General features: G+C 41.3%; 1 protein-coding gene and 1 pseudogene across 3 annotated transcripts in view; both read right to left on the bottom strand.

Annotated features, from left to right (window-relative positions):
- Nucleotides 1-25,360, bottom strand: part of Mpp7 (MAGUK p55 scaffold protein 7) — a 188,184-nt gene that overhangs the window by 159,660 nt on the left and 3,164 nt on the right. The gene's annotated exons all lie outside the window — the stretch shown is intronic.
- On the bottom strand, nt 9,393-9,490 carry LOC150046058 (U6 spliceosomal RNA; annotated as a pseudogene).

A 25,360-nucleotide genomic window follows, 5' to 3' on the forward strand; every position in this document is an offset into this window, starting at 1 on the left:
CCTGCATAAGTAGAAAGTAGAAAAGGAACCTTCAAAGTAAGAAACAGAACCAGAGCCAGGTGCCAGTGACTCATACTTGTAACCCCAGTTACTCTAGAGGCTGAGGTCTTAGAATCACAGTTCAAAGCCAGCCCAAGCAAAAGAATCCAAGAGGCTCTTACCTCCGATTAACTGCCAAAAGCTAGGTGTGGAGGTGTGGCTCACAGCTGACAGAAGAAAAAGCCAAGTACAAGTGTGAGGCTCTGAGCTCAAGCTAAGGACGGAAGGAAGGGAGAGGGGAAGGGATGGAAGAGAACGGGGGGAGAGGGGAAAGAGAGAAAGACAGAAACAGAGACGGAGACAGAGAGAGAAACAGAGACAGAGAAAAGAGGGGAAAAAACACTATTAAAGCTCTACTCTGCTCTCAGGATCAAGAAGGCCTATAAATATTATCACGAGGAAAGAAATGCTAATATTCTGACTTCCATTCCTAGACCTACATTAAGATTTACAATCAGGGACTGGAAGCATAGCCTAGTGGTAGAGTGCTTGCCTAGCATACACCATGCCCTAGGATTAATTCCCTAATACCACATAGCCAGAAGTGATGCTGTAGCTCACTGTAGTGTGGCAGAGCACTAGCCTGGAGAAAAAAATGTCCAAGGACAGTGCCCAGGCCCTGAGTTCTAACCCCAGAAAGGGGGGGGGGGTGGAGGGGGACAACCATTTACAATCAAAAACCATCTTCCTTAACTTATACCATTTCACAAAGTAAGCCAAGTAATTGTTTCTACTTGATTGTTCAAGACACCATTCTAATTTACTAGGAAAAGATGGTTTTGTGTGACCCACCCCAAAGTGAATTATATCTTTAACTGTAGTGCAATCTCCTTGATTAGCAAAACAGCATACTGTCTACAAGATTCTTTTTATCTTCTCCAGTACCATTTAAGGACACTTCTAAAATGATTCACAAATCAGCCAAGAATTCCTTTTTCCTTTTTCTTTTTTTCTAGTAGCAGGGATTGGATTATAGACCTTGACCTTGGGTTCTACTACAGGAACTCCACTCCACCCTTTTTTGCCTCCATTATTTCCACCTTCCTATATGCAGAAAGCCACAGGTCACTTAGGGATGCACTATAGCCCTGATAAGGAGTCTGCTACCCTCAAGTTCTGAGTTCCTTGCCCCAACTCTACCTCCCAAGTAGCTAGAATTACAGGCATGAGCCACCATGCCCAGCATTAGCCAAGAGCTCTAAAATAAGTAAGTAAATAAAACTAAAAACTCATGGCAGTACAAGTTTTGAAAGCCTTACTAAATCTAAGTGTCTGGTGGCTTTCAGGCCGCAGTCCTCACCCTTTTCCCTAAAGTGCTATGGCAGAAAAAAAAAAAAATGAAATAAAGGAGCTGAAGGCAGGCAGAAACTCTGACCCATTCCACTGAGAAAGAGATTAGTACTGGCCTCCCAAATTGACATATAAACTTTGCAAATGTGTCCAACAAAACACAACTGAATCATCTTAAGTCCCCAAATTAATCTTACCTTTACTCATACTAAAAACTTCTAGATTCACTATGCCTTCAACAGTAAATAAATAAAAAGACAGTGTGCATATGATTACTTTAAAACCTCTTCAACCAGAGTATCCTAAGTGTAGTTAAAATGTATTCCACAGATAGAACCACGGAACCAAGTACAATTGGGTGGATTATAATTCACTGAGCAATTATGCTAGCTCCACTTTTGACAGGCCTCACAGACAATGACAGGAATGGAAGAACAGGATAAAACTTGTCATGCAGGGTGAAGTGTTGGCTGGAAATCAAGATTGCCTGACCAGACAAACAGATACACACACACACACACACACACACACACACACACACACCCCTCCCTAATGATGTTCTCAGGGAAAGATTGCATTAAATGAAGGAAAAAACAATTGAAGCATTTCAAGTCACTACTACGTATGATAGTAATAAAAATAATTATACAATGGCTGGAAAGAAGGATTCGAATAGGAAGCTGTAAACCAATAATACACATGAATTTAGCCAGCTTTCCTACTATTCCATGGAAATATTGGAAAATAGAAACTAGTAGATGTTTGCCTCGTGTGTGTGTGTGTGTGTGTGTGTGTGTGTGTGTGTGTGTGTGTGTGTGTGTGTATCTGTTGATCCTAGGGCTTGAATTCATGATCGGGGCTCTGTCCCCAAGCTTCTCTATGCTTAAGTCTAGCACTCTACCACTTGAGTCACACGCTCTACTTCCGGGCTTTTTTGGTAGTTTATTAGAGAGTCTCATGGATTTTCCTGCCCAAGCTGGCTTCAAATCTTAATCCTCAGATCTCTGCCTCTTGAGGAGGTAGGATTACGGCCATGAGCCACGGGTACCTGGCTTTCATTATATATTCTCTAACTTATTTACACCTATTTTAACATAGTTCAAAGGGGCTTGGAAATATATATATGATAGGAATTCAAATTTACAGCTTCATTTTTTCATCAAGTCTAATGAACCAACACAGCCTTAATCACAGAGTTTAATGGAAAAATGCATCTAGTTCCAAGAAGACTCACATATATTGAGAAAATAAATATGGCTCTCACTTCTTTTAGCACTAGTGAACTCTCATTCATATGATTCATCCTTTTGGAGTTTATGAAATACAGGCCCTGAAAACATGGCTTTCAATGGAGCTTCACGTGGTCCAGTTCCCTCACTCTGACAAAAAAAACTGTGCCTACCAGGTCAACAGCATATCTTACAAAAGGACATCTGAGATTATGGAGCAACTGGAGTTGAGAGCAGAGCATGTCTAGATCAGGATGACATGAAGGCAGTGATGATGCAGAGATAGGGAGAAGCAAGCAAGGGCCTCATATCTAAAATAGACTTAGAGCTCAGAAAATTAACCACGTCCAACCCCCAACAACAAATCCTCTAAGAAACAACTCCATTAATAAGTGGGCTAAAGACTTAGAGAGACTTCTCTGAAGAAGTAAGAATGGCCAACAGACACATGAAGACATATTCAACATCTCTGGCCATAAAAGAAATGCAAATCAAAACAACACTGAGATTCCTCCTCACCCTACTTAGAATGCCCATTATCAAGAAAATTAATAATAGCAGAGGCTGGCGGGGATGTAGCTGAAGGGAAATGCAACTACATTGTTGGTGGGAATGCAAACCAGTTCAACCACTCTTGAAAGCAGTATGGTGATTCCCCAAAAGACAAACCATGGAGCTCTCCTATGACCAGGCAATCCCACTCCTGGGCATTTACCCAAAGACCACAAACAAGGCCACACTAAAACCATCAGCACAACCATGTTCACTGCAGCACTACTCACCATAGCTAAGATATAGAATTAATTTAGACGCCCTTCAGTAGATGATTGGCTCAAGAAAATGTGGTATACATACACAATGGAATTCTATGCTTCCATCAGAAGGAATGCTATCGCCCCATTCATAAGGAAATGAAAAGATATGGGAAAAAAGATATTAAGCGAAGCAAGCCAGACCCAAACAAATACAAGCTGCAGGTTTCCCTCATTTGCAATAATTAGACTATGTCTATGATATTCTTAGGAGAGGATTGCAAGAGCTCAATAGCTAAGTGCATATGACCATAGAAAGTGATGCTTAGTGAAATGAATCTCAAGAAATACAAACAAGAGGTTCTGATAATGTATTTCTTGCAGTTATTTGATTTTCTTTCCTTCCCCCCCCCCCCCTTGGTTTAAGCCCTGTTGTCAATGTTTTTTTTTTTTTTTCCTGTAACCTTTGCCTTGTATATAAGTTTATCTGATTTGTGAAAGGGAAGGGGAAAATCAGAAAGGGTGGTAAACTACTGTGACAATAATACTCACTAGACACTATGATGGAAATGAACTTTACAAATTGTGGGGGAGAGAAGTCATGAGGGGAAAGTGGAAGAAAATAAGCGAAGAGATAACACTATTCAAAAAGAAACATACTCAGAGCTGGGAAAGTGGCTCAGTGGTAGAGTGCTTGCCTAGCACGCATGAAGCTGTGGGTTGGAGTCCTCAGTATCATATAACCAGTTAGGCCAGAATTGGAGCTGTGGTTCAAGTAATAAAGAGCTAGCCCTGAGCAAAAGCAGCTCAGGAACAGTACCCAGGCCCAGAACTGAAGCTCCAGGACTGGCAAATATAAACAAACAAATAAATAAATAAATTGTACTAAGTACCTTACTTATATAACTATAACCCCCTCTGTATATCACCTTTACAATAAATAAAATAAATTCAACAAAGAGCAAGCAGGTAGAGGCTGAGACAGGGAACTGAAAAGAAATCATAAGACAGGCCTAGACAGACCTCTGCAGATAGTGCAGCTAAGCCAGTAAGACCACAGTCATCTAGCTGGGTGCCGAGGCTCCTGACTATAATCCTAACTGCCCAAGAGGTTGAGATTTGGGGATCATAGTGCAAAGCCTCAATGGGCCTCAAGGACTACTCTATCACAGTTGTAACTCATTTATATTAGTATGTAGGTGCTCCTCCATTAGACTCTATAAATTCCTTCACAACCAAGATAAATAATAATTATCTTCCACCATGCCTGATACAGAGATCTCACTGCATATACACTGAATGAATCAATGAACAAAAGACACATTTGATCTAAGACTGGTGACCTAAGACTAACCAGGTAACCTAGCTAAGGTCAGCATTAGAAGAACTCAGGGCAGCCAGGTGCCAGTAGCTCAGGCCTACTTAATCCTAGCTACTCAGAAGGCTGAGATCTTAGGATCTAGCTTTGAAGCCAGTCTGGGCAATTGGAGAGTCTGATCTCCAACTGACCACCAGAAAGCTGGAAATGAGATGTGTACCTTGAGCAAATCCCCCACAGCAGATTAAAACCTATGTGCTAGACTTGAAATGATTTCTTCCTTATGCAAAAGTACTTCTCCTTCGCCATGTGAGCTGGTTGGGTGTACATCTGAAAGGTGATTGAGTCATAGGCCAGTTAGCCTCGTGATTATGTTTACAAATTGTGACTTTGCAAAGGTATAATTTCCTCTTGTTAAGTGGTTTCAGTGTATTAAATCTAACAAGGTAAATATTCTCCCTTTTTCACTCATGTCATCTTTGCTGATGCCCACATATTAACACCATTGTTGGATCCACTGTAAGCAGGACTTTAGATGGGGTTGCTGGGATTTTAGTTTTTCGAACCCTTGGTATGCTCACCCAATATAAGGAAAAAAAAAATGAGTCAAAAAAAAAAAACCTATGTGCTAGTACACCACACACTTAGCCTATGTCATATTTGCTCCAAAGTATTCATTTACCACAATATTTCAAAACTCAGCAGACGCCTTGTACTTGCAAATAAGTTTCTTCCAAGCATTTGTCAGTAGTCTTAGGTGCTAATTTCTGTTGATTCATCTGAAATGAAACTGTGATTAAATCTGTGTCCTAGATAAGAGTTGTCTCCATGTAATCTTACTTGTCATCAACATGTCTGCCAAAAAAAAATAGTCTTTTAGAAGTAAAGAATTTTAAAACTTCCATTCTCTACTGAACACAATGTTCAAAGCTCCTTGAGAGATAGTTAAGTTATCCAATTGTGCATTCCAGTACACCTGGGTTTTAATAACCAATTGTGGATGACTGAGCACGGTGTCTCACTCCTATAATCCTCCCTACAAAGGAGGATGAAGTCTGGAAGGTCTGGATTTAAAGCCAGCCTGGGCAAAAAGCTCAGTAGATTCCATCTCCAGAATCACCAGCAAAAAGCATAGCTGGAAGTACAGTTCAAGTAGTAGAGCATCAGGGGAGACAATAAGCTAAGCTGAGGGTAGGGAGAAACAACTGTTAGGAGGGACAGGAACTAGATATGGTAGGACTCAACTTTAATCTTAGCACTCAGGAGGTAAAACAGAAGGATCAAAAGTTCAAGACCTGGGGAGGGGTGGGCAAGGGAAGATGGGATAAAAACATGGAAGGGTAACAATATCCAACAAGAAATGTACTCACTACCTTACATGTGGAATTGAGAGAGAGAGAGAGAGAGAGAGAGAGAGAGAGAGAGAGAGAGAGAGAGAGAGAGAGAGAGAGAGAGAGAGAGAGAAAGAAAGAAAGAAAGAAAGAAAGAAAGAAAGAAAGAAAGAAAGAAAGCAAGCAAGCAAGCAAGCTAGCTCAGGACCATGCCTGGCACTAGTAGCTTATACCTATAATCCCAGCTACTCAAGAGGCTGAGAGCTAAGGATCTCAGTTCAAATCCAGCACAGGTAAGAGCCCATTAGACTCATCTCCAGTTAACCACCAAAAAGCCAGAAGTAGAGATGTGGCTCAAATAGTAGAGCACTGGCCTTGAAAAGAAGAAAGGGGAAAGAAAAAGTTCAGGGACAATGCCCAGGCCCTGAGTTCAAGCCCGAGGAAGGGGGGATGGGGGAGAAATTTAGGCCCATTCTAGGTTATACAGTGAGGCCCTGTCTCAAAAAGGAAAAGGGCTGAGATGGTAAATAGAGCACTTGCTTAGCATGAGGGCCCAGGTTCAATCTCCAGCACCAAGGGGAGAATGATTTAGCAACAATAAATAAATAAATAAATAAATAGAAAGAAGGAAAGAAAGAAAGAAAGAGAGAGAGAGAGAGAGAGAGAGAGAGAGAGAGAGAGAGAGAGAGAGAGAGAGAGGGAGGGAGGGAGAGAGAGAGGGAGGGAGATAGATAGATGGGAGAAGAAGGATGCAGAGCAGTTGGTCTGCCAGATAGATAGATAGATAGATAGATAGATAGATAGATAGATAGATAGGAGAAGAAGGATGCAGAGCAGTTGGTCCGCCTGACAGAGCTGAGAAGACCAAAACTAGAAATCAAACCTAGAGGCACCAAGAACTTACGGGGGCAAAATCCCAGAGGGGCAAAAAAACACAGAGGTGAATCCAGCCAATGGTCTGAGCTGCTTTCGTCAACATGCTCAACAGCTTTATAAGGAAAACAAAGCGAACCACGGGAGGACAGAGAAGCTGAACAGGATAGGGGCTCTTATCTTAAAACAAATAAGTTGAAACTATGCATCTGAGGAGCTAATTATGTTTTCCAATGTATGATAATAAAAATATAATACTTATGCCAGGCAAGGTGGCTCATGCCTATAATCCTAGGTACTCAGAGGCTGAGATCTGAGGATCATGGTTCAAAGCCAGCTGGGGCACTAAGTCTATGAGACTCTTATCTCCAATTAACCACCAGAAAAGCAGAAGTGGTGTTGTGGCTCAAGGGGTAGGGCAGTAGCCTTGAGCTGAAGAGCTCAGGGACAGTGCCCAGACCCACAGTTCAAGTCCCATGACCAACAAAAAAAATTAAAATTAAAAAAAAACCAGCATGCCCATACCATGGGCATAAAAAAGAAAACAATGAACCATAAATTCTGGATATGTAAACACAGCAAGTGTTTATGGCATTAAATGGATTATGAATACACCATTGTCAGCAACTTCTTCTACTTTCAACTAATTACCTAATCTAATTACCTAAAAATAACTCAGTTATTTCCATAAGTGGAAACCCATTTCACTGTAATCCCAGCCCTAGATAAATGTGCATATTATCTGTATCTTGTGATTAGTTAATGATCTGAAGAAGTTATTCAAATTTTCCTTATGCCTACAGATAATTATAGATGGTTCTTTCCTTTAATCACTGACAAGATAAATTAAGAACATTGCAAAATACCAAGTATTTAACCAAAGAGTATCTTGATACAATTTAAAATGACAATGGAGAGGCTATTTTCTGAACACATTTCAACTGACTGAATTGTTTTTAGCGCCCACTTCCAGTTAAAAGAAAGAATCTCCAAATATACATGTCTATAAAATTGTGCTATAAAAGTATTATTTGCAATTTCTTAGATCCTTGCCAAAAGAAATTAGTCCAACAAAGTAGCTACATGGGCTCCCACCAAATTGAATTATCATTCGTGCTTCAGCTAAGAGATACTGCTGGTTTTTGTTTTTTTGAATTGATGCCTTCACTTTTTCATTCAAGGATGGCCACTCTATTACTTGAATCACAGTTCCACTTTGGGCTTCCTGGTGATTAATAGGAGTTAAGAGTCTCTAGAGTTTGTCTGCCTTGGCTAGCTGGCTTTGAACCTTGATCCTCAGATCTCAGCCTCCTAAGTTGGTAGGATTACAGTAGTGTGTCAGTAGGTGCCAGACTGATCAACTGCTCTTATCCACTTGGTCTCAACAGTCCCCTGTCCAGAATTTTTAAGCCTGTCAGAAGTCAGCAGTGAAGTAATGGCTGTTCATTAGCACATCACACATAGGTGAGAATACTAAGGATTACCATGAGATGTTTCTTGATGGCAACAGGAACAACAAACACTAAGCCACTACTTGCCTAAGGCTGCCCAAGTCATGGTTAGGTCTTCACAATGGTTTCTCATTCTCCCCAACAATGCTTTTTCTTTTACCAGCGCACACGAGCACTGGTCCTGGACTTGAACTCAGGACCTGGGCATTGTGCCAGGTACTCAGCCCTCTACCACTTGAGCTACATCTCCAATTCTGGCTTTCTGGTGGTTAATTTGAAATAAGAATCTCACCAACATTCCTGCCTGGGCTGGCTTCGAACTGGATCCTTAAATCTTAGCCTCCTGAGTAGCTAGAATTGCAGGCAGAAGGCACAGGCGCTGGATAACAATGCTTTTTCTAAGGAGATGAAAGATCTGATCTGGATTCAGTCACTGTTTTCCTCAGGTTTAAGTATGACAAAGCACCTTTCTGCAAGTAGCCAGAGGACCACTGGTAGAAAGCAAGCCACAACACTGATAGCACATCACCTCTTTTCTCCTCCAATTACAGATAGATCTCCACAGCATAGCTCTCTGCAGCTCCTGAGCCTTGACTGGACAGATAATAGACATCAAAAACACTGCAAGATAACCATTAGCCTATCCCCTCGCTTGTTAGGTGAGTCCTCTGATCATATGACATACTAATAAATTAGTTACTCTGCCCTGATCAGGAGAAAGAGATTAGTTTGTCTCATTTATCTGCTCATAAAACCTTTGACTAGTAAATTCTGCTGAAACTTTAGCAACACACAAGTTTCACTGTCCAAAAGCAGACACTATTTAAACACTGTTACATAGGTTGAACAACTAAAATATAAACATCTTACATCTAAAATGTTTCAAAATCCCAAACTTTTCAAATACCAGCCTGGCACAACAGGAAAATTCCACTCTGTGAAACATCATTTCATGCACAGACTTACTAAAACCATCATGCAAATTACTTGCAAGCTATCTGTAGAAGGTTTATATAAAACATAAATGAATTCTGAATATAGTCACACACACAATCTATCTGTACCTATCTATCTTTAGAGCTTTTCAAATGGGGTCCTCATATGCACACAAACATATGGAATGCTTCACAAATTTGCATGTCATCCTTTCACCGGAACCATGCTAATCTTCTATCATTCCAATTTTAGTATATGTGCTGAAGTACACAACCCACTCAAGAACTCTTGCTATAGTAGTGTGAGAAATTAAACAGAGGCTATGTCTCATTTTCCAGAGGAGCTAGAGATCACTGTGTTAAGTTAAATAAGTCAGTTCCACAAATAGAAGTATCACCTGTTTTTTCTCATTTGTAGAAGCTGGGGGAAAACAAAACAAAACAAAGTAACAAAGGTCATGAAAGTAAAATGAGGACTACAGAAAGGTGCATGCAAAAAGACAAAGTGGAAAGAGAAGGGGAAAAGAGTAATAATAGAAGAGTGGGAGGCATGGCTGAGTGACAGCCAATGAGAGAAAGAATGCATCAGGTAGCGAGTTTGAGTGCCAACGGCAGGCAAAAATAAAAACTAAAAAGAGTAATATTAGAGGCAAGCATTTTCAGAGTTCATTGTAAATCTGTATAGAAGTATCATGACAAAAACCAGTACTAGATGCAATTTAACATATGCCAATTTTAAAAAAATGAGATGGGGCAGTGTTTGCATTGTATTGGGCATTAGAAGCCATCTAGAGATGATTTAGCATATATAGGAGAAAGTATATAGGTTCTGTTTATTCTGCAGGAAAAAAAGGACAAGCAGTTTTAAGTCTGGTGTTCCTGGCATCTATCTTGATCCATCAGGAGATGAGGACGTAAGTACAGAAATGAGCAATACAGATACCAATCCTAGCTCTAAAGAGATTTTTTTTTAATAAAATGTAATTTAACTCTACCATGTCTCCTAACAGCTTGAACAAACATACGGAGGTGGGAAGCAGAGAACATGTGAAGGAAACTGTTGCTTACAGTTGGGACAGAATATAAGGTAAATGTTGGGATAAAAATGGGAGGTAAGCCAGGAGCTAGTGGCCCTCTGTCTCTATTGCTAGCTCCTCAGGAGGCTGAGATCTGAGGAGGACAACTCAAAGGCATCCTGGGGCAGAAAAGTCCCAGTAGGACTCAAAAACAGAAAGTGTAGCTGGGGCTTAAAGTAGTAGAGCTCTAGCCTTGAACAAAAAGAGCTCAGAGACAGCACTCAGGCCCCAAGATCAAGCCCCAGGCATGGTGGTTCCTGCCTGTAACCCAAGCTACAGTTACCTGTGTGAGGGAAATCAGTACTATGGTTGCAGGTCAGCTTGGGGGGGGAGGGGAATGGCAGAATCTCATCTCAGCGAAAGAAAAGCATGGTGCTTTTTTGTGTGTCCTTCTACACAGCAGGCCATAAGTAGATATGAAAACATGAGACACTACTGAAAAGTAACTAAAGTCAAATAAAGCTGGAGGTAGGGCCTGAGTTCCAATACCAGTACTGCCAAAACCAAAAGAAGGAAAGGAGGACAAGAAAGAAGAGAAGAAAGGGGGAAGGAGGGAAAGGAAAAAGGGGGGAAGGAACAGAAGAAAGAAGGAAGGAACAAGGGGAAGGAGGGAGGAAGGAAGGAAGCAGGGGAGGGAGGGAGGAAGGGAGGAAGATAACTGAGAAACAAAAGATTAGCTGAAAGGACAGCATTAGGAAACCTGCTCACATTAAAATGCCTTTTCCATCTAAAAATATTAACTCCATTTTCAATCTCTTTTTCCAGTGGATAGTTTCTTGGGGTAAAATCCCTATAAATTATTAGCACTAATAATGTTCCTTTTTCAAGTCAACTGATAAGTGTAGAAACCATAGGCTTTTCTAAATGAAATGTAGTAAGCAGAGTATGTAGGAGAGGGAAAATGAATTTTTTTCATTATCTAGACCTCAGTTTGAATTGTATTTTGAGTGTCAATACAACCATATCATCATTCAAATACTTTCCATGTTCCGTGACCTGCCAAGAGCCTTCTCAAGTCAGGTTCAACAACTTTCTCAAGTCAATAAAGACAGAGGTAGGTAGTGATTTGAACTTGAATCTAATTCTACAGATAAAAGCTTTTCTGTCTTCAAATAGTAATGTCAGATTCTGTGGCTTCCCACGATCATTCACGCGTCAAATCCTCATAATACCTTCTTTACAGTTTTGCTTCAAAGAAGTTGGTTTTACTTTTTTTAAGTAATCCATGACTAGCAGTTAACACAGAAGTCCTTCCATAAACGCTGGTTTCTGTGTTTTCTTTTCCTATCTCTTTTGTTCTTTTTTGTGTGTCTGTCCTGAGGCTTGAACTCGGATCCTGGCCTAGTCCCTGATCTTTTGTGCTCTACCACTTGGATCCACAGCTCCACTTCCAGTTTTCTGGTGATTAACTGTAGATAAGTCTCTCAGGGACTTTCATGCACAGGCTGGCTTTGAATTGAGATCTTCAGATCTCAGCCTTCTGAGTAGCTAGGATTACAGATATGAGCCATGTGCACTGAGCTTCTATCTCATTTTTGAAATCACTGTCTTACAACTCTGTCCTTTCTATTCTATGATACTGCTTCCTTCCTGTCTGGAAGATGCTACATGTATATTCTAATGGCATTATGTTGTTGTATTGTCATTCCAATTCTTTAAGGATCAAGGATTTTGTCTACCATCAGTTTTGTGTTCGTTTTTTTTTTGTCCCTAACTTCCAGTGTATCTGGCATCTTCCTTTATCCAAAAATATTTTTAAGGACCTAAATGTCTCATGTACTGAACACTACAGCCAGGCACCAGTGGCTCACACCTGTAATCCTAACTACTAGAAAGGCTGGTGTAAAAGTTCAGATGACTCTTATCTCCAATTAACCAGCAAAGGCCAGAAGTGAAGGTATGCTCAGGTGGTACAGCACAAGCCTTAAGCATAAAACCTAAGCAAGAGTGCAGGTCCCAATACCTGGCCAAAAGAAGGAAAAGAAAAAGACAGATGGGGGCCGGGAGTTTGGCCTAGTGGTAGAGTGCTTGCCTAGCATGCACGAAGACCGGCGTCCCAGTCTTTGGTACCACATATACATAGAAAAAGCCAGAAATGGTGCTGTGGCTCAAGTGGTAGAGCTCTAGCCTTGAGAAAGTCCAAGGACAGTGCTCAGGCCCTGAGCTCAAGCCCAGGACCCGCAAAACAAAACAAAACAAAACAAAAAGACAGATGGAAAGAAAACAGGAAGGGAGGGAGGAAGGCAGGCAGGCAGGCATTATATCACATGCAAAGCCCATATATAGCCTGCCTGATAGCCCAACAAATATTCCCTGAAAATTAATATTGTCATAAAAATGTAAAGCAAACAGGTCAGCAGCTTAGGTGGTCTTCTCTTGGTTTCTCTTCCCTTCTCTTTGTTTCTCTGCTCTGCTCTTTTCTTCACAGGGTTCCACTATGTAGCCCTGCTTGGCCTAGAACTCTTGATCCTCCCAAATCTGGGATTATGGGTGTGCACTACCATTCCTGGCTCTGATCTGTGTGTTTCCAGTAAGCTCAAACTACAGCAGGTAAGGCTAACGACCAAGTACTCCCACAACAACAGGACACTGGAAAGAACAACAAGGAATAAACTCTTATTCATGTAATAGTCCACTGTTTACCAGCCAGAATTTAGTTCAGCAACTACCACAACCACTCATCTAAAAGGGAAAAAATGATGGAAGCACTGCAATGCACCCAGGTACACTATATTCATTTGTTTGAAAAACATGAGCTATAAGGTAGTAATATACTGACAGTGTAGATCGAGCTCATGGAACAGGATTCCTTTGGCAGGGAGACACAGAGGAGACTGGTGTGATTGCCGGCGCTCGGGACGAAGCACATCAGAGCTGTGGAACCTGTCTGGATCTGGATCTGTCTCCTAGACGCAAGCACGGGCCAGCTAGGTGGAAGTTGCAACTGACCACCTTTGGCCTGGGAAAGCACAGAATAAATCAAGGCCACCCGACAGGGGAAATCAATCCCATGAGGGGAAAACATGCACATGCCCAGTGAAGAACTCCCATGGAGACAACACGGAAAGAAGGTGCAAGTCTTGGACCGTATTTCCAAGTCTATTCCCATGGAGGCTTTATTAAACACAGTCATGGAAATGAGCTGACAGTCCAACAGCAGCAATTGGGGCTCAGTGTGGAAAATCCAAAGACGCAGAGGCTGTGACTGCCTTCTGGCCTGATTCCCAGAGGAAAGCCAGGGCCGGCCTGCAAAACAGACAAGAGGTCAGGAATGGCGTCTGAGGTAGTGGTGGTGGCAGCCATACATAAAGAGAAACGGTAAGGAGAGACACTGCGGTGAGAAAGAGATGGCAGCATCTGACCCAACAGTGGTTCAGTGGCCCACTGAAGGCACACACCTTTCAGCCTTACCTACTCTGAGGACTGGACTTCAACGTCAGCCCAGCAGGAAAATCTGTGAGTTTCTGCTTTCCAATGAACCAGCACAAAGCTAGAAATGGAGCTGTAGTTCGAGTACTAGAGCACCAGCCTTGAGAAGAAAAAAAAAACAAAAACTAAGGGACAGCACCCAGGCCCTGAGTTCAAGCCCTAGTACAGGCAAAATAAATACACAAAATCCAACAGTAACTACCATTTCCTAAGCCCCGCTTTGTGCTAAGTACTCTACTAAGTATATTGAATTTGTTATCACACAGAGGTGCTACCTTCTATCACAACCACTACCTGTCTCAGTTAAGGAAACTGAGGCATTATGGTTTAGATCTGCAATCTTCCCAAGGTCCACAAGGTCAAAGCTCAGTCCTTAGCTGGGCACAGTGAAGAACTGTGGGAGGTCTTCAGGTTGTCACAGTGCGGTCCTGAGGGGACTGGGGGATTCCATCACCCCATCCCCACCCCTTTGCTCTTTCTGATTCCCCGCCATGAGCAGAATTTGCTGCATATTCCCACCCCACTGCCCTCCTCCTTGGAAAAGACTGAAAAGCCACAGAGCCCACGAATCCTCCACTAGAAGCTCCAAAAGGATGCGCTGAAATAAACATTTTCTCTCCAAAAGCCAGTGTGCTCATGTATTCTGTATCAGTAATGGCAAACTGACTACCACACCTGCCTAAGTCCTTAAAGCAATGAGCAGAGCTGGGATTTGAAACCTTCAACAACTCGCTTTACAATTCATGCACTTCACCAAGGGTGGATATGGTCCTCGTGTGTTCAGTTGAGTGACCAGATCACTGACCAGGACAGGGAAGCATAAAGAGAAGAACACAGTCAACTCCTCATTCTCCTCACAAGAAGGCTTTTGGCCTAGAGGAAGCTAAGTTTCGTTCAAAAACTAGTAGAACCTGCTACGGATGAGTAACCGGCAGTACACAGGAAGTTCTTGCAAATTCTACTGGAACTGTGATGTTATCTGTGCCCTATCACAGGCAGCTGCAAGCACAGGGGCATGGCAACCACTGTAAGCAATTCTGGGCCCTTGGGGTTACACGGGAGCCTGAATTGAAGGCCCAGTGGAGGAGGGAACGACACAAACTTACACATCATACCTAACAATGCCATCGCTGGTCGGTCTTGGAAGGAAAAGCAGTTCAAATCAAACATGCTAACTCTGCCATTTGTCTCAGATGGCTGTAAGGATCCAGCAAAGAATGGTGAAGGATGGATAAACAGAGGTAAATTCCAACAAGAATTCCAATCACATAGTTTGCACACACTGTTCTCTCAGTGCTGGGAGAATGGGGAACCTGGGCTTCAATCCTGGCTTGACCTACCCTAGTGAGTTAGGTTAGAATCAGGAGAAATGAGTCCATGTCTTTTTTTTGTGACTTAGTTTTCCATTTGAAAAATGTGCTGCTATGAGAATTATGCAGAAATAATGCTGGCATATAGCAAGAGACCGATAAGGAGCAGCTATAATCCACAAACTCCAAACTTGTCCTAATTTCTAAAGGCTTTTGTTCTACAATCTTTGTTAAGCTCAGGCTTATTAGACAGCAAATGCAGTATTCTGTTGTTGTTTAGGGTGGGTGTGGCTTTACCCACACTGGGGCTTGAACTCAGGGCCTGGGGCTTACACTCAGGGCCTGAGCACTGTCCTTGGGCTTTCTCACGGCTAGAGCTCTACCACTTGAGCCACAGCACCACTTCTGGCTTTTTCTATGTATGTAGTACTGAGGAATCAAATTCTGGTCTTCGTGCATGCTAGGCAAGCACTCTACTACTAGGCCAAATTTCCAGCCCCAGCTCTTTTTTTTTTTTTTTCCTACTCAAGACTGGTGCTCTACCACTTGAGCTACAACTCCATTTCCAGCTTTTTGCTGGTTAATTAAAGATAAGATTCTCACAGACTTCCTCGCCTGACCTTGCTTTGCATCTCAGTCCTCTGATCTCAGTCTCCTAAGTAGTTAAGACTTACAGGTGTGAGCCATCTGCCAGCAAATGTCACTTTTTCATAAGAAGTCTAGCCCCACCATCCACTTGCCTGTGTTGAAGAGTACTTTGAATTCCCTATGCAAAAACGAGAGTAGGCGTAACTACCCAGTGTCAGACCCATCTGGAAATTAGAAGTATTCAAGTCAAGTCAAAATCATAGCAGTTATTCATGAGCTGTAAGACACTGAACAATTGAACACATCTTGGTGGTGACCTTGATCGACAGTAGACACAAGGATGATGAATGAAAAAAACGAGTAATTAAATTTTGTCTTGCTGCAACAATTCTTTAAAAGAAAAAAAAAGGGCCGGGAGTTTGGCCTAGTGGTAGAGTGCTTGCCTAGCATGCACGACGACCCAGGTTCGATTCCTCGGTACCACATGCATAGAAAAAAAAAAAAAAGCCGGAAGTGGTGCTGAGGCTCAAGTGGTAGAGCTCTAGCCTTGAGAAAGTCCAAGGACAGTGCTCAGGCCCTGAGCCCAAGCCCAGGACTGGCAAAAAAAAAAAAGAAAAGAAAAAAAAAAGTAACATTATGACCATTGTGAACTGCACAGGGCAGAAAGGTACAGGAAAAACCAGTGTCACCAAGGCACCTACAAGCTGATCCACCAGCAGCCAGCCACAGGCACCCAGAGGGACTCACGAAGGTACAAAGCCACTCGTGATCTTGCCTCGAGTAGGCACTACGTAGGTCTGTTCAGTAAGCACCACAATTATGAGAAGAAATTCAGGAGGGAGGGGCAGCTGAAAACAGGTCTGACCTGCAGCAAAAGGACCTGTTTCCAGCCCCAGCCAGCCTGCATAGCAAAGCAGTTGGAGAATTCTGCAGCTGATGCCTGCAGGCCTTTTACCTGCCCTTGGGTCTGGCCCAGATTGCGACAGCAGCTTTTCAGGGTCACCTGATTTGTCCTTCCTAATAAAGTAATACATCTTCTTCCTTCTCTTTTTCCCAAAGAAAACATTCATTTTCTACCATCCATTTCTCAACGTGATACATCTTAAAGATGGGAAATATTATTAGCAAATGTAACCTTTGCCTCTTGATGGTTCTACCCCTGAAATGCCAAGCTTACATTATGTAAGAGTAAGAGCAGGGGCCGGGAGTTTAGCCTAGTGGTTAAAGTGCTTGCCTAGCATGCATGAAGACCCGGGTTCGATTCCTTGGTACCACATACATAGAAAAAAGCCGGAAGTGGTGCTGAGGCTCAAGTGGTAGAGCTCTAGCCTTGAGAAAGTCCAAGGACAGTGCTCAGGCCCTGTGCTCAAGCCCAGGACTGGCAAAAAAAAAAAAAAAGAGTAAGAGCAGGAAAGTCTCAGAGATTCTTATCTTCAGTTAACCTTGGGAGGGGGAAAGGACAAAATGGAGGTGTGACTCAAGTCCTAGTAGAGAACTAGCCTAGAGTGAAAAAGCTAAGGAACAGCATCCAATCAGACACTGACTTCAAGCCCCAATACCAGCACATATACATACATACATACATACATGCTGATTTGTCTTGCTTCATCATAAATTACAAGCACTTTGAAGACAAGAATTTCTATTCATTTTCAATACAATGTAGGTATGCAAAAACAAAATATACACATCACTTTAAAGACAAGAAACTTCTCCTTTCCCTTTTTTTAACTCCAATTTCTTTGACAGCACTAAGATGCTTCTAGCAATAATTTAGTCATTTGTTTATATTAAATAGTACAAGGGGATTACAATTCAAGAAGTCAAGTCATGAGTACAGTCTATCTTGGTCAGTGTCCCCCCTTCCATCTTGCTCCCCCATCTTCCCCATCCCATCCCATCTACTCTCTACCAGTCTTTAAATCCCAAATGAATTGGGCTACTTTCAGACTTTGCTATTAATGGATTGGGCCTTGGAAAACACCACTTCAGTGTGGCCTGCAACAGGTGCAACACTTTGAATTCAGGAATGCTACAAGGTCTGCCAGATACCAGTGGTTTACACTTACAATCCTAGCTGTTCAGATCTTGTTTAAAATCTAGCCCAAAGAGGAGAGAGATAGTCTGTCAGACCCTTATCTACCAAACAGCTGGAAGTAGAGCCATGGCTCAAGTAGTGGAACACCAACCTTCAACAGAAAAACAGAAGGGGCAAGCACCCAGGCCCCAAGTTCACGCTCCAATATGGGGGAGAGGGGGGGAGGCAGGTTACTGCGAGATTCATAGCAAATAAGTAATGCCATCAACCTAAGTCAACCTGTGATGCTGTTTTAGAGAAAAGACATAGGAGAAATGGCAAAGCAAGAAAGTGACTACCATCAGCCAAGCCATAGATAATCATGTATTGTCTCCCAGCGAGCATTAGAAATAATGCTGTTATTATCAGATCCAATGCATAAAGTGCTGCTAGTTTCCCATGGTGCAGCCACAAAAGTCTGCTTTGTGTTACTTCACAAATTACACATTCTTTTTCTTTTGTACTTTCTGTTAAAGAGTATTCAGATACACACCAGTGAAGAGAATAGTATATAATTCACTGAGTCTCCCTGCACTTCTTATCTCCAATTTATAGCCAACTTCCCATCCCAGATTATTATGCAAATTACATATGCTCTTATTTGAATAAAATGACTACATTAAAATAGAATTTTAGGGCAACAGACAAAACCAGCCAAGAAGTAACTCATTTTTGCTCAGTGTTGTTATTATTTGAAATTGGTAGTACATGGACTATTTAAAGAATTTTAATTAATGTTTTCTTTATTATTAAGGTATAATCACCCTGACTACATGATTTTGTAATGCTTTGCATAATAATAATTCCCATAAAGAAAAATATAAGCCAACTGCTTTGCATTTAAGTTGTTTTCTCCATTTTGTCTTAGATTCCTGCCCCCATTTTTGGTGGTAGTCCTGGGGTTTGAACCAGAGCTTTGAGCTTGCTAAGTAGGCACTCTTTCCACTGAGCCACATCTCCAGTCCCTATTTCTCTTCTATATGCACTCTAACATTTGTCTGTGTTTATAATATATATTAAGTATACAAAAGATTATACACAACATTTTAACATAAAACATTTTATAATGTATACTGTATATATGTGTGTGTGTCTTGTGTATTTAACAACATACACCCGTGAATGTCAGACATATATTAATGTATTAGAGATCAAGTTCCCAGGAAAACACATAAAGCAATCAATAGATGTAATACGCAGGGGCTGGGAGCTTGGCCTAGTGGTAGAGTGCTTGCTTAGCATGCAACCAAGATCTGGGTTTGATTCCTCAGTACGATACATAGAAAAAGCCAGAAGTGGTGCTGTGGCTCAAGTGGAAGAGTTCTAGCCCTGAGAAAGCCCAAGGACAAAGCTCAGCCCCTGAATGCAAGTCCCAGGACTGGCAAAAAAAAAAGAAAAAAGCCCATGAGACTCAACTCTACATATGCATTAAAAAAAAAAAAAAAAAAAAGCCAGAAGTAGAAGTGTGGTCCAAGTGGTAGCCTTGAGCAAAAAAGCTCAGGGATAGCTTCTAGGCCGTGAGTTCATGCCCAAGGAACAGCGCGCACACGCGCGCACACACACACACACACACACACACACACACACACACACACACAATCCTACACCATTTCAATTGGGAATTCTTGCCAAAGCAAAACATGCTGCATGTTAAGAAAAATACTAACAATATCTATTAACAATCCAGGGGGAATGACATACATCTGTGATCCTGGCAATGAGAAGGAGGGGTTTTCAGGTTCAGGCCAGCCTATGCTACATATTGTAACCATGACGGATAGAGAGACAAACAGATGATAAATGGATGGACGGACTGCCAAATAGAAAGAATAGTTCCCTATTAACAAGGTAACTTCACAAAGAATTTAAACTATGCAAAAGTGCAGAACATGTGCAAATTAAAGACTCATTTACTGAGAACATGCTAGGTAGGTGCTAAGTTCAAAAAACTGAATGCCTTCATACACAAGCATAGATAATTACCAACTTCTTCTTTTTCTTTCTTTCTTTTTTTTGGTCAATCATGGGCATTGAACTCTGGGCCTGGGTGCTGTCTCTAAGCTCTCTAGCTCAAGGCTAGCACTCTACCACTTGAGCTACAGCACCATTTCCAGTTTTCTGGTGGTTAATTGGAGATAAGAGACTCAGGGTCTTTCCTGCCTGGGATGGCTTTGAACCGAGATCCTCAGATCTCAGCTTCCTGAGTAGCTAGGTTTACAGGCGGGAGCCACAAGTGCCTGGCTTTTACCAAAGGACTTTCTAAGTGCTTTCTTGAAGAAAAGAATCCTGGAGGGCCTAGGCTTTCTAGATCTCTATATACATAAACACGTTGTGGTAATAAAAAATGAAACCACAAACATGTGGAACAAACAGAGCAGTGGAACTGATCGGGACAGCCCACCAAAACCCAAAAATAGATAGGTGCGGGCCAATGGGGGGGGGCGCCTGTTCCAGCAGAGAGGACCAGGTAGTCTCTCCTCATACTACATAGTAGTAAATGACACTGAGGGAAAATCAGCTTGCTGTCAAATGTGGAAACATACTTCTATTAACTAGGAATGGAGAAATACTTCATAAATGACACAGAAGAGTAACTAGGAATGGAGAAATACTTCATAAATGACACAGAAGAATTACAATTCTGTCCAATACAGTATTTCAAAGAAATAAAAACTTGTTAGATTAAAAATAAGTAAAATTTTTGTAACAGTAATCCCTCTATACATTACCCCAACAAGAAAATAAAATAAAGTTTTTTGTTTAATGCTAGAGAGTGAATCTCAAAGATTCAATGATATTTACAAAACCTAAAAATCAACAAAAGATTAACATCTAGAATTCCAAAAACAACAACAACAAAAATCTTATTATTAGGGCAGAAACACAGGAAAGGGCTAGGAAAACCTACTCAGACAAGAAGAAAAAAAATGCATATGCCAGGCTTCTTGGTTGTCAGTAACCATAGAAATGCAAAGAACAATGACATCTCATAAGCTTGGATGCTTCCACCTGCTTCATAAGATAGGAAAAAAATTACAAAACCAGCTATGTGAAAGCAACCTCTGTCCAAGAGCACACCAGCATAGCCACCCATGTTAGTTTAGAAAAATCATGCAGAGGCTCAAAAGACAGTTCTAGGGAACAAGAAGAAGTGGCGGGGGGGGGGGGGGGTGCACACATTCTTGTCTCAAGTCTGAGCCCTTGACTTAGGGAAGGAAAAAAAAGACATCTACATTTCTTACATGTTCTACTAGCTATCTAGCCCCCAGGTACCCCAATGTGTGTGTGTACCCAAAGTCATGTCATTGCAGGCAATAATAAGCAGAAAAGGAAGAATAAAAATGATGCCACAAAGGAATAAAACAAATGACTGTGATATGATCATATAATAGGGCAGTGAGACAGAGAACGTGGGTCTACTACTCAAAATTACACAGAGATTGGAGGGTCCTGGCTCTCGGAGATTTGTCAGACAATTAAGAAACTAAGGAAAGAGATCTCTAAGAACTGTGTTCAGGTTACCCAATACAAAGTCACCAGAGCTTAAGTGCTGGAAAGATGACTTCCAGGTACATCTCATAATTAAATTATTAAGAGCAACCTTCAAAGACTCCAGTTACACAAAATATGAGCCACAAGGATTACTTCAAGATTCTCTCTTGGAGGAAGGAAGAGACACTATCAAGTGTCTCAAAAATAAAAGAATTGCAGGTATGACTCCAGGTAAAGTATCTGCTTTACTGGAAGTAAAGTATCTGCTTGCCAAGGCCAATTGCAAGCCTCAGTCCTACCAAAAAAAAAAAGTTCTGGAAAATTACTAGCATTCACAATTTTTTTCTTTGGATGATTCAACATTAATTGAGTATTCACTCATATATTGCTTTTCTAGTATATTGTCAGGAAATTAGGACAAATACAAAAATTTAAGTTGTTAAGGATCTTTCTTCAGTTCTGTAGGATCCAAGAGTCTTCTTTCCTACAATAACTAATTTTTTCCAATGTTAAAAGCCAACATTAGCAGGTTCTGGTGGCCCACGCCTATAATCCTAGCTATCCAGGCGGCTGAGTTCTGAGGATCGGTGTTTGAAGACAGCCCAGGCAAGAAAGTCTGTGAAACTTTGATCTACAAGTAAGAACTAAAAAACGCTGGGAGTAGGGTTTGTAGCTCAAATGGTAGAGCATTAATTAGCTTTGAGCCAAAGAATCTCAGAAACAGTGCCCAGGTCCCAAGTTCAAATCCCAGGACTGGCACACACACAAAACGTCAACATACTGTCATTCACTGCATGTTTGCAACTTGTTCTACAAGCTTTTACTCATGTACATTCTTTCAATACCAACAACAAAATAATGCATTCCCACTTTAGAGATGAAAAGCACAGGTTATAAAACTTGCCTGAACTAAAAAAAAAAAAACAGCTCAGGGAATGAGGCTTAATGGTTGAGTGCTTGCCTAGCATGCAAGAAGCTCTGTCTTTGATTCCCCAGTACACATAAACAGAAAAGGCCAAAGATGGCACTATGGCTCAAGTAGTAGAGTGTTAACCAAGAACAAAAAAGCTTCAGTCAGGGACAGTGCCCAGGACCCAGGACTGGCTAAATAAATAAATAAATATTTAAAAACTAGCCCCGCACTAGTAGCTCATAGCACTCTGAAGGCTGAGATCTGAGAATTGTAGTTTGAAGACAGCAAGAGCTAAAAAAAATCCATGAGACTCTTATCTCCAATCAACAGACAAAAAGCTAGAAGTGGAGCTTGGCACAGTGGCAGAATGCTAGCCTTGAGCAAGAATATTCAACGACATTGCCTAGGCCCCTGAATTTAAAGACCTAGGATGGTCTCTGGAACATTCCCTCCCCTGCCCCTCTCTCTCTCTCTCTCACACACACACACACCACCACCACCACCACCACCAACAACAACAACAACAAGAAACATTAGTAAGCAGCAAGATCAAGGGAAACATTCAAATTGAGGTCTTTCAAAAGTCACAGTCTTTGTGAATTAGCAACTGCATTATATTCCCCTATATGTAGTGCTCAGTGATTTTTAAACTGTGGTTTCTGAACCAGCAGAATCACCGCCATCTTTGATCTTAGTAGAAATGCAGTAAGGCCAGACCTACTCAATCACTCAGGGACACAGGACAACAGAGGACAACAGCAGAAGTCTTTAACAAGCCCTCCACAGGGCTCCACGTAACCTAAAGTTAGAGAGGTCAAAATTTTTCACACTGAACTTAATGAAAAGTGAAATGATTACCAGCCAAAAATTCTAAAAGTCAGGTTTTATCCTATTTTAAAGAACTACAAATAAGTCAAAATGTTAATCCATTTTTTTCACACCTCACAACACAGCAATTTATTTCCCAAACTTGACATTTTCAATATACATATGCATCCTTATGAAAAAAAAAAAAAAGAACAATCGACCCTCAGGATTCACAACTAGTGACTCAATTAACTGTAGATGGGTAATATTCAAAGGAAAAAAATGCATCTGGGGGACCGGGAGTTTGGCCTAGTGGTAGAGTGCTTGCCTTGCCTGCACAAAAACCCGGGTTCAATTCCTTGGTACCACATACATAGAAAAAAAGCTGGAAGTGGTGCTGAGGCTCAAGTGGTAGAGCTCTAGCCTTGAGAAAGTCCAAGGACAGTGCTCAGGCCCTGAGCTCAAGCCCAGGACTGGCAAAAAAAAATGTGTGCTGAACACTTACAGACTTTTTTTTTCTTGTAGTTATTCCCTAAACAACAGAGTATGCCAACAATTTGCATAGCATTTGTATTGTACTGGGTATCTCTATGAGGATACATGCAAATACTGGGCCAGTTTATCCATGACACCTGAGCATCTATCCTTGGATTTTGATGTCTAAGGAGGTCACAGAACCAGAAACTGAGCAACATAGAAAATGCATGGATGCCTCTTCAGAAATTAAATCAGGAACCATATTAGGAAGGAAAAGGTAATCTGAATATAAGCAGTTTGCTAAATAAAACTTGGACCATAATTACATATGCCTTTCTATTCCAGACTCAACTCCAAACTTTTTCATCACTTTAACAAACTTCTGGTTGAAAAAGAAAAAAAAAAAAAGAATTAACAAAAATATTTGATTCTCAAAAGACTGCAAGAAGGGAAAGGAAGGTGATTTAAGGAATATCACTGAAACAGAATCATGCATATTATGAGTTATAAGTGCATATTATGAGTACAAAATATGAGTGGTCCAAAAGGAAATTTAGCCATCCAAGTTAAGGGCAAACTTCCTCCTATGGGTGTCCAAGAGAATCATAGCCATATTTTTGAAACTGAAATCAGGAGAGGATGGAGGTAGAGCAGGAACTTGGGTTAAAAGTGGTGGATATTCCTGAGCTTGCAAATACGTCTAACCGGCACGCTTCATTAGACAATAGAGAATAACAACCACAGTAAAGAAAATTAACATTCAAAAATAATGTGATTCTCAAGATTCAAATTTTTTTAAGTACACATATAAAAAGAACTGCCTTTAAAAGTGTTTTGAATCAAAGTAAAAAGTTAATTACCAAAGTAAAAGTTAATTACCTGTAATCCTAGCTACTCAGGAGACCAACGTCTCAGGATCATGGATGAAAGCCAGGACAAGAAGGAAAGTCTGCAGGACTCTTATCTCTGGCAAAAAGCTGGGATGGAGCTGTGGCTCAAGTGGCAGAACTCTAGACTTTGAAATGAAATAGAGCCCAGTGCTAGTGACTGACACCTAAAATCCTAGCTACTCAGAATTTGGGATCTTAGTGCCACGTGAGCCCAGGCAGAAAAATGCCCAAAATCCTTATCTCCAATTCATCAGCAAATAGCTAGAAGTAGAGGCATGGTTCAAGTGGCAGAGTGCCAGTCTTGAACACAGAAGCCAAAGGATAAAAAGAGGCCTTGAGATCATGCCCCAGTGCCAGCACAAAAAAAAAAAAAAAAGAAAAAGAAGTAAAATATTCAAGCATCTCTAGTGCCTTGAGAAACCATCATAAACCAAGCCACTCTCTGAAACTATTTGCTTGTACACTCAGGTGATTAATTTTATAAAGCTTAGGCGTCTACTTATTTCCAAAACACAAACTCAAGACTATTAACCCAAGTCTGGACCACAAGAGAGCTATAAACTTGACTTTAAATGTTCCTTGACCTGATTAAGGCAGTTCAAAGGTTCAACTCTGAGAGTCTCTCACCAGCACAGCTTTTAATCTTCTTCCCTACTTACAACCACCCACAGACACCCAAGGACCAGCAGAGTGACACCTTTCCCTGGCAAGAGCCACCATCCCTCCCTCCAAATCACCATCAAATCCCTGGAGAAGCAGAGGGTTCCAAGAAACAAATTAAGTTCCTCTCCTCCCTGGCCACAGTTGAGTAGAACTGAAACACACACCAACCCCCTAGAGACTTTCTCCTTTCCACTCCCATCTTGCCTTGTAAAAACCAGAGTTTTCTTCAACTTGTCTCCCAAAAGTCTTTATACTACAAAAACATTGCCATTTCCGTACTTAAAGAACTGTCTGTTCTCAGAACAGTTAAATCTCATCTTGTGTAAGTAATAATCCATAAAAAGCAATCAATAACAATCTACACTAAGATCCCTTATTACTGTCAGGGGCACATTCCCCTCTCCTCAAAGAAAGCAAACT

Source organism: Megascapheus bottae, chromosome 26 (genome assembly GCF_031878675.1).
Source record: "Megascapheus bottae isolate mThoBot1 chromosome 26, mThoBot2.hap1, whole genome shotgun sequence".
In the NCBI taxonomy this organism is placed as follows: domain Eukaryota; kingdom Metazoa; phylum Chordata; class Mammalia; order Rodentia; family Geomyidae; genus Megascapheus; species Megascapheus bottae.